The 6,521-nt window shown below is 42.4% G+C and overlaps 1 protein-coding gene across 1 annotated transcript in view; it reads left to right on the top strand.

Annotated features, from left to right (window-relative positions):
* LOC120042628 (alpha-2-macroglobulin receptor-associated protein-like) overlaps positions 1-1,485 on the top strand; it is a 17,624-nt gene extending 16,139 nt beyond the window's left edge. Inside the window, exon 10 of the mRNA XM_038987451.1 lies at positions 1-1,485. This exon is cut by the window's left edge and continues 144 nt beyond it. The gene's annotated coding sequence lies outside the window, so the exon portion shown is untranslated.
* The last annotated feature ends 5,036 nt before the right edge of the window (positions 1,486-6,521 follow it).

Here is a 6,521-nt window from a genome sequence, read left to right as displayed (position 1 = left end):
ACAACAAATGAAGTCTGCTTTGGGTTTTCTTGCCACAGTGCTTCAGAGTATGACAACGCTGGTGTCATGACAACCCTACGATGTACTGCTAATCTGCCTGTCCACACACACACACACACACACTCTCTCTTTTAACACACACACACACAACTTCCATCCACATTGCTCTTTTGTAGACCGCTTTAAAGAAATCAGTGTTTTTCCATGTAAATCTAATTTGTGATTATGTTCCATTTTAATAATGATGAGCCTGTCTGTATCTCAAATGGCACCCTATTCCCTACATAGCACACTACTTTGGACCAAGGCCCTATGGAAGTAGTGCACTATGTAGGGAATAGGGTGCCGTTTGGGAAGAAACGTGTCTTTCAGTGTCCTGGGAGCCACTACTGGTTATGTGTAAATATGTGTATATGCTTATTGTAGGTACATCTGATTCTCAGTGGACCAAATGGTACCCTATTCCCTATATAGTGCACTACTTTTGACCAGAACCTCATATGTTCTTATTCAAACAAGTAATAACATTGACTAACAATTTTATTATGAAAGTATTTGAGACAACCACATATTACCACCATCAAAACCTTCTGGGGAGATAGCTGCTAACAGCGAGACTACATCACCATAGAAGCGCATTGTATCAGTGGATTTGACTATCACCATAGTAACACCTAGTAGCAATGGATTTGACTATATCGCCATAGTAACACATGGTATCAGTGGATTTGACTATCACCATAGTAACACCTAGTATCAGTGGATTTGACTATCACCATAGTAACACCTAGTAACAATGGATTTGACTATCACCATAGTAACACCTAGCATCAATGGATTTGACTATATCACCATAGTAACACCTAGTAACAATGGATTTGACTATATCACCATAGTAAACCTGAGCATCAGTGGATTTGACTACATCACCATAGTAACACCTAGCATCAACGGATTTGACTACATCACCATAGTAACACACAATATCAATGGTATTTCAACAATACCGGTAGCTTGATATCAGCAAATCTCAAGAACTCCTCTGTGACCTTTGGCCTAATGGTGGTTTCCATCCTATCTGGCAACTCGGTTAGGAAGGACGCCTGAATCTTTGTAGTGACTGGGCGTGTTTATATTCAATGTCTGCTTTTTATTTTTTATTCATCTACCAATCGGTGCCCTTCTTTGCGAGGTTATTGTTAAACCTACCCTGGTCTTTGTGGTTGAAATTCGCTGCTCGATTGGAAGGACCTTAACAATTATCTGTATGTGTGGGGGGTTACAGTGATGAGGTAGTCGTTCAACAGTCATGTTAAACACTGCTCTCGCAGACTAAGGGAGTCCATCTAACTGATGTGACTTTTTAAGTACTTATTTACTACTGCACTTAATTAGCCTTGCCGTAACAATGGGGGTTGAATACTTATTGACTCAAGACATTTCAGATTTGTATTTATTTGTCAATAAACTAATCTAAAAACACAACTTTGACATTATGGAGTATTGTGTGTAGCCAGTGAGGAGAAGAAATCTAAATTGAATCCATTTTAAATTGAAGCTGTAACACAAGGGGCTGTGTACAACCAATCAGAATGTTACTGGATGTAGAGTTACTGAGAGAACGAGTGTCATGATTGGAGAGTTACTGAGAGAACGAGTGTCCTGATTGGAGAGTTACTGAGAGAACCAGTGTCATGATTGGAGAGTTACTGAGAGAACGAGTCATGATTGGAGAGTTACTGAGAGAACCAGTGTCATGATTGGAGAGTTACTGAGAGAACGAGTCATGATTGGAGAGTTACTGAGAGAACCAGTGTCATGATTGGAGAGTTACTGAGAGAACCAGTGTCATGATTGGAGAGTTACTGAGAGAACGACTGTCATGATTGGAGAGTTACTGAGAGAACGAGTGTCATGATTGGAGAGTTACTGAGAGAACGAGTGTCATGATTGGAGAGTTACTGAGAGAACGAGTGTCCTGATTGGAGAGTTACTGAGAGAACGAGTGTCATGATTGGAGAGTTACTGAGAGAACGAGTCATGATTGGAGAGTTACTGAGAGAACGAGTCATGATTGGAGAGTTACTGAGAGAACGAGTCATGATTGGAGAGTTACTGAGAGAACGAGTCATGATTTGAGAGTTACTGAGAGAACCAGTATCATGATTGGAGAGTTACTGAGAGAACGAGTCATGATTGGACAGTTACTGAGAGAACGAGTCATGATTGGACAGTTACTGAGAGAACCAGTGTCATGATTGGAGAGTTACTGAGAGAACGAGTCATGATTGGAGAGTTACTGAGAGAACCAGTATCATGATTGGAGAGTTACTGAGAGAACGAGTCATGATTGGAGAGTTACTGAGAGAACGAGTGTCATGATTGGAGAGTTACTGAGAGAACGAGTCATGATTGGACAGTTACTGAGAGAACGAGTGTCATGATTGGAGAGTTACTGAGAGAACGAGTGTCATGATTGGAGAGTTACTGAGAGAACCAGTGTCATGATTGGAGAGTTACTGAGAGAACCAGTGTCATGATTGGAGAGTTACTGAGAGAACCAGTGTCATGATTGGAGAGTTACTGAGAGAACGAGTCATGATTGGAGAGTTACTGAGAGAACCAGTGTCATGATTGGAGAGTTACTGAGAGAACGAGTCATGATTGGAGAGTTACTGAGAGAACGAGTCATGATTGGAGAGTTACTGAGAGAACGAGTCATGATTGGAGAGTTACTGAGAGAACGAGTCATGATTGTAATCGATGTTAACACAGTCTTTGCACCATGAATACTCAGTCTTATTGGCCCATGTGGGCGGGGCATCCTGAAGATGCAAAACACTGTCATAACAAAAATGAATCAAATGTAGATTGAACAAATTTCAAAAAGTAATAAAACACATTTTCTCCCATTTTCTCGTCATCTGGATATTTTGTAGAAATTGGTATACAATGAGCATAACAAAATTGAACATAATTACTTTTCTTACTATTGTAGGCCTAAACACATAGCATGTTAAAAGCCTTACTGGTGAATCATATGTAGTATGTAGTTCACATGGGAATTGAACATAAAACCTGTTTCTAGCGCCATGACACGTGGAAACTATTAGTGTTGTCTTCGCTAATTCTCTCTTTTAAACTACAGAAACTGATGGCTTAGAGACACCAGAAGCCTCAGTATCTCAGAGGACTCTGACCCTACGGCAGTAACCAGATGGTTCTTAGTTCATCCCTATGGCAGTAACCAGGTGGTTGTTAGTTCAACCCTACGGCAGTAACCAGGTGGTTGTTAGTTCAACCCTACGGCAGTAACCAGATGGTTGTTAGTTCAACCCTATGACAGTAACCAGATGGTTGTTAGTTCAACCCTATGGCAGTAACCAGATGGTTGTTAGTTCAACCCTACGGCAGTAACCAGATGGTTGTTAGTTCAACCCTACGGCAGTAACCAGATGGTTGTTAGTTCAACCCTATGGCAGTAACCAGATGGTTGTTAGTTCAACCCTATGGCAGTAACCAGATGGTTGTTAGTTCAACCCTATGACAGTAACCAGGTGGTTGTTAGTTCAACCCTACTGCAGTAACCAGATGGTTGTTAGTTCAACCCTACTGCAGTAACCAGATGGTTGTTAGTTCAACCCTGTGGCAGTAACCAGATGGTTGTTAGTTCAACCCTATGGCAGTAACCAGATGGTTGTTAGTTAAACCCTATGGCAGTAACCAGATGGTTGTTAGTTCAACCCTACTGGCAGTAACCAGATGGTTGTTAGTTCAACCCTATGGCAGTAACCAGATGGTTGTTAGTTCAATCCCTACTGCAGTAACCAGATGGTTGTTAGTTCAACCCTACTGCAGTAACCAGATGGTTGTTAGTTCATCCTACTGGCAGTAACCAGATGGTTGTTAGTTCAACCCTATGGACAGTAACCAGATGGTTGTTAGTTCAACCCTATGGCAGTAACCAGATGGTTGTTAGTTCAACCCTATGGCAGTAACCAGATGGTTGTTAGTTCAACCCTACGGCAGTAACCAGATGGTTGTTAGTTCATCCCTACGGCAGTAACCAGATGGGTTGTTAGTTAAACCCTATGGCAGTAACCAGATGGTTGTTAGTTCAACCCTACTGCAGTAACCAGATGGTTGTTAGTTCAACCCTACTGCAGTAACCAGATGGTTGTTAGTTCAACCCTACTGCAGTAACCAGATGGTTGTTAGTTCAACCCTATGGCAGTAACCAGATGGTTGTTAGTTCAACCCTACGGCAGTAACCAGATGGTTGTTAGTTCAACCCTACGGCAGTAACCAGATGGTTGTTAGTTCAACCCTATGGCAGTAACCAGGTGGTTGTTAGTTCAACCCTATGACAGTAACCAGGTGGTTGTTAGTTCAACCCTACGGCAGTAACCAGGTGGTTGTTAGTTCAACCCTATGACAGTAACCAGGATGGTTGTTAGTTCAACCCTATGGCAGTAACCAGATGGTTGTTAGTTCAACCCTATGGCAGTAACCAGATGGTTGTTAGTTCAACCCTATGGCAGTAACCAGATGGTTGTTAGTTCAACCCTATGGCAGTAACCAGATGGTTGTTAGTTCAACCCTATGGCAGTAACCAGATGGTTGTTAGTTCAACCCTATGGCAGTAACCAGATGGTTGTTAGTTCAACCCTATGGCAGTAACCAGGACCCAGGTAAACCAGATGGTTGTTAGTTCAACCCTACTGCAGTACCAGATGGTTGTTAGTTCAACCCTACTGCAGTTAACCAGATGGTTGTTAGTTCAACCCTACGGCAGTAAACCAGGTGGTTGTTAGTTCAACCCTACGGACAGTAACCAGGTGGTTGTTAGTTCAACCCTACTGGCAGTAACCAGGTGGTTGTTAGTTCAACCCTACTGCAGTAACCAGATGGTTGTTAGTTCAAACCCTACTGCAGTAACCAGATGGTTGTTAGTTCAACCCTACTGGCAGTAACCAGATGGTTGGTTAGTTCAACCCTACTGGCAGTAACCAGATGGTTGTTAGTTCAACCCTACTGCAGTAACCAGATGGTTGTTAGTTCAACCCTACTGCAGTAACCAGATGGTTGTTAGTTCAACCCTATGCAGTAACCAGATGGTTGTTAGTTCAACCCTACTGCAGTAACCAGATGGTTGTTAGTTCAACCCTACTGCAGTAACCAGATGGTTGTTAGTTCAACCCTACTGCAGTAACCAGATGGTTGTTAGTTCAATCCTACTGCAGTAACAGATGGTTGTTAGTTCATTCCTATGACAGTAACCAGATGGTTGTTAGTTCATCCCTATGGCAGTAACCAGATGGTTGTTAGTTCAACCCTATGACAGTAACCAGATGGTTGTTAGTTCATCCCTATGGCAGTAACCAGATGGTTGTTAGTTCAACCCTACTGCAGTAACCAGATGGTTGTTAGTTCAACCCATAAGGCAGTAACCAGTGGTTGTTAGTTCAACCTATGGCAGTAACCAGAGGTTGTTAGTTCAACCCTACGGCAGTAACCAGATGGTTGTTAGTTCATCCCTACTGCAGTAACCAGATGGTTGTTAGTTTCAAACCCTATGACAGTAACCAGGTGGTTGTTAGTTCACCCTATGGCAGTAACCAGATGGTTGTTAGTTCAACCTACGGCAGTAACCAGATGGTTGTTAGTTCAACCTATGACAGTAACCAGGTGGTTGTTAGTCAACCCTATGGCAGTAACCAGGTGGTTGTTAGTTCAACCCTACCCTATGGCAGTAACCAGATGGTTGTTAGTTCAACCCTATGGCAGTAACCAGATGGTTGTTAGTTCAACCCTACTGCAGTAACCAGATGGTTGTTAGTTCAACCCTACTGCAGTAACCAGGTGGTTGTTAGTTCAACCCTACTGCAGTAACCAGATGGTTGTTAGTTCAACCCTACTGCAGTAACCAGATGGTTGTTAGTTCAACCCTACTGCAGTAACCAGATGGTTGTTAGTTCAACCCTACTGCAGTAACCAGATGGTTGTTAGTTCATTCCTATGACAGTAACCAGATGGTTGTTAGTTCATCCCTATGGCAGTAACCAGATGGTTGTTAGTTCAACCCTATGACAGTAACCAGATGGTTGTTAGTTCATCCCTATGGCAGTAACCAGATGGTTGTTAGTTCAACCCTACTGCAGTAACCAGATGGTTGTTAGTTCATTCCTATGACAGTAACCAGATGGTTGTTAGTTCAATCCTATGACAGTAACCAGATGGTTGTTAGTTCATCCCTACGGCAGTAACCAGATGGTTGTTAGTTCAACCCTATGACAGTAACCAGATGGTTGTTAGTTCAACCCTATGGCAGTAACCAGATGGTTGTTAGTTCAACCCTATGGCAGTAACCAGATGGTTGTTAGTTCAACCCTACGGCAGTAACCAGATGGTTGTTAGTTCATCCCTACGGCAGTAACCAGATGGTTGTTAGTTAACCCTATGGCAGTAACCAGATGGTTGTTAGTTAAACCCTATGGCAGTAACCAGATGGTTGTTAGTTC

Source organism: Salvelinus namaycush, unplaced genomic scaffold (genome assembly GCF_016432855.1).
Source record: "Salvelinus namaycush isolate Seneca unplaced genomic scaffold, SaNama_1.0 Scaffold732, whole genome shotgun sequence".
In the NCBI taxonomy this organism is placed as follows: domain Eukaryota; kingdom Metazoa; phylum Chordata; class Actinopteri; order Salmoniformes; family Salmonidae; genus Salvelinus; species Salvelinus namaycush.
Note: the sequence above shows the minus strand (reverse complement) of the source record. Positions and strands in the feature narration are given on the sequence as shown.